General features: G+C 44.6%; 1 long non-coding RNA gene across 1 annotated transcript; it reads right to left on the bottom strand.

Moving 5' to 3' along the window:
• Positions 1-616: 616 nt before the first annotated feature.
• LOC135888592 (uncharacterized) lies at positions 617-1,386 on the bottom strand. The gene is made up of 3 exons (XR_010561895.1): positions 1,311-1,386; positions 1,001-1,153; positions 617-782 (listed from the first exon to the last, which is right to left on the bottom strand). It is a non-coding gene; the product is annotated as an uncharacterized LOC135888592 (long non-coding RNA).
• Positions 1,387-3,820: the final 2,434 nt, after the last annotated feature.

Consider the following 3,820-nt stretch of genomic DNA (forward strand, 5'->3'; position numbering starts at 1 on the left):
ACCAGAGCAGCGGGGCACAGCGCTTGGATGTGGCCGACCAAAGGCCTTGCCCTGGCCCCTCCGGGCATCCTCAGATAGGAACATGGTAACAGTGCCGCTGTGCTTCGTGCTTTCCCCTCGACCGGTGCACCTGGCCATTTCCCCTCCCCGTCCCTGGGGGGCCGTGCACACGGCTTTGCCCTCCCTGGGACAGCGGGCTGTTCTCCCCTGTGCTGGGGCCCTGCTGGGGTGGCAGAGCGACATGGGGCCATGCTGGCACTGGGGGGGGGGGCAGCAGTGCACCTGGGAGGGACTCTGCCTGCTATGTGGCTGGGAGCATGGGCATGGCAGAGGGGCACAGGACAGGTTTATAGAAAATGCAAAAGACAAAGGGAGACAAGTTCTCTGATGGATTTTATTGTCTGTCTGTTTCTAAATAGCCCAAAGGGCTGGTCCCTGCTCAATGCCCCAGAGGAAGGCGAAAAACCTCCAGGGTCTCTGGCCAATCTGCCCTGGAGGAAAATTCCTTCCTGACCCCAAACATGGCGATCAGTTTCACCCTGTGCATGCGAGCCAGGACCACAGTGGGGAAAGGACCCACTGGTCACTATGGTTACACACTCTACCCCAGGCCCCTCCAGGGTATTGTCTGTGTCCCAGGACTAACCAGCCTCCAGTGGTTTCTTCTTTGCTTCCATCCCAGCAGATGGGACCAGCTGCTCCCCTTAACCCAAGAGGTGACCCCAGGCAACTTTTGAACATTGTTTCATGAATACTGGCCATGCTGGCTGTGTTTCCTTCATCTGAAAGTAAAACCAAAGCCACTGATGTCACTCAGAAGTGACAAGCAGGTTCATCACCTCCTGAAAGATGAATCTTCTGACATCTGACATCCCACTCAGCTCCTCTTATATCTTGAGAGGTGTGGTCAGCTGTAACAAACCCTTTGACACAACATAAGTTAGCAATTTTGTGGTGCTCTCTGTATGCTCATTTGTTAGACTTAAGAAATGCTTCTTACCTCTCCTTAGCGCCAATTCTGTTGCTTTATTGAATGAAGGGTCTTTTTCATGGTTTCATATTTTGAGATCCAATTGTCCTTTCAGGTGTTGGATCTGTTCAGCTCCATTCCTATTCCCTTGTACTCCAGCACTGAGCCTCTGGAACTCTTCTCCTGAAAAGACACATCAGCTTCACAAACTAGTTCCTGGAAAGCACAGCCGTGGCTGGAGAGATCAGCATTTGCTTATTATCAGATTTACAGTCCCACAAATGTACACGATGCTTCATGATCTGTTCCATTTGGCAATAAGAGAATCCGAAACGCTCACCTCCTTGTCAGTGATGGGCTGCTGCATTGTGGGTTTGAAACTTGATAAGTGATTGTCTTCCCATTCTAGTAAAAGAAGGCAACTTTTTTTTTCTCTGCAGATCTGGCAACATGTGTTCCTTTGTTAAGACATATGACTGCTTATAGTTCTCAATCCCTAGGAGATCAGATCAGCTGCATTTCTTTCACCTGAAGGGAAACCAGATCCATCAATTTCTCCATTAGGAGGGGAGTTCCTTACCTCGTGGCAGCAGTGCTGAGTTTAGCTTGTTTCCTTTCTGTAGATATCACAGAGCTTCTAGGAACTTCCCGAAGTTTCCACACCCTCAACATTCAAATCAGCTGCATTTCTCTCATCTGATAGTATAAGAGGATCTATTCATTTCCACTTGAATGTTAAAGAAACGTGCTTTTTTCCTTACTAACAAACATGCCTGGTTCAGCTAGTTGCATTTGCATTAATCCCTAATAGAACACAACAGCCCTCTGGTCTCCTTCCATCTGGAGATGAGATGTGACCTGATTATTTGCTCTGTAAGTGTTGCTTTAGCACCAGATTCATTTGACAACCAGGGAAACTTAAATGCTTACCTCCATGTAAGTGATGTTCTCCTGACTTGCTTCAGATTCAGATTTGTTACTAGCTGAATATTTGAAGTGACTGGTTTTTTTGTTTTGTTTTTCCTTGAAATAACAGCATCTTGTCATTGGAGTCCTCAATGGATTGAGCAGCTGGCAAGTCCATGTTGCTTTGTCTTGCGTCTGCTTTTCATACTCTCCCCATGACAAGTAAAGTCCCCCACAGTTCTTCTCCCAGAAAGTAAAATCCACACCACTTGATATACCAGTCTCCAAACATCCATGTGTTTTTCTTACCTCCTTGCCCGGGACAGGCACTTACCCTCACTTCTCCCTGGTAGGAATGACCACCTGGTCTGTTCATATCTCATATTAGAAAAACCTGCAATCAATGTTTGACAGAATTGTTTATTATTACTCATTACGAGCTATGAAGAGTCATCAATGGAGAAGGTTCCTTAGCATCCAGATCATTAAGCTTCTAGAGACATTTCAGTGCTCACCTACTTGTCAGCAATGTTCTACCGCAAGACTTTGATTCTTAGAGGTACAGCCATCTACCCTGGCTAAAATTTGAAGTATATAAGTGGCTGCTTGCCTTTTTCTGAACTAGAAGTAAAAGATGCTTTTCTTCCCTGTGGCGAGGTCTTACCTGGTTGACTTTTTTTCTTAAATTCAGCAGCCTCTTATCATCCTCCCTTTAATTGGAAGACCTTCATTTCACCTGAAAATAGAAATAGAGCCTTTAATTCCTGCCCCCATGCTGTGAGGAGGTGCCTTCCTTACCTCTTGATAGAAATGATCAGTTCCACTTATTTCTTGACATTTGATAAATAAGCAACAATGATCACTTCTGTACAAACAGGATCAGTTGGACAATTTATCTCTGCAAATGCGAGAGCAGGTGAAATGCTCCTCTTCACACTCTGGTTAGTTGCACTTTTTCTTTGTTACATCCTTGTAGGAAAAACCAACCATTATCCAGGAAGGAAAAAGGAGCAAAGATCATCATCATTGGTTAGAATTACCGACTACTTACGTCTGAACAAGTAGCTCCCATTTTTATTGCTTTATTCAGTAAAGCAACTTCTTGTGCTCTTTAGAGATGAAGATTTCATCCGTTACATTTCCTCCACCTGAAAGTATGACCAGAATCATTTACTATTATGGGAATGGCGTATTGTATTTCTTACCTCCTTAAAAGGATGGATCAGCTAATTCCTGGATTGAGCAACTGGCAAGTCCATGTTGCTTTGTCTTGCTTCTGCTTTTCATACTCTCCCCATGACAAGTAAAGTCCACCACAGTTCTTCTCACAGAAAGTAAAATCCACACCACTTGATATACACATGGATGGTTGGAGACCGGTATTTCTTACCTCCTTGCCCGGGACAACCACTTACCCTCACTTCTCCGTGGTAGGAATGACCACCTGGTCTGTTCATATCTCATATTAGAAAAACCTGCAATCAATGTTTGACAGGATTGTTTGTTATTACTCATTACCAGCTATGAAGAGTCATCAATGGAGAAGGTTCCTTAGCATCCAGATCATTAAGCTTCTAGAGACCTTTCAGTGCTCACCTACTTGTCAGCAATGTTCTACCGCAAGACTTTGCTTCTTAGAGGTACAGCCAGCTACCCTGGCTAAAATTTGAAGCATATAAATGGCTGCTTGCCTTTTTCTGAACTAGAAGTAAAAGATGCTTTTCTTCCCTGTAGCCAGGTCTTACCTGGCTGACTTTTTTTCTTAAATTCTGCAGCCTCTTATCATCCTCCCTTTAATTGGAAGACCTTCATTTCACCTGAAAATAGAAAGAGAGCCTTTAATTCCTGCCCCCATGCTGTGAGGAGGTGCCTTCCTTACCTCTTGATAGAAATGATCAGTTCCACTTATTTCTTGACATTTGATAAATAAGCAACAATGATCAC

This window comes from Emys orbicularis, chromosome 14, assembly GCF_028017835.1.
Source record: "Emys orbicularis isolate rEmyOrb1 chromosome 14, rEmyOrb1.hap1, whole genome shotgun sequence".
Taxonomy (NCBI): Eukaryota; Metazoa; Chordata; order Testudines; family Emydidae; genus Emys; species Emys orbicularis.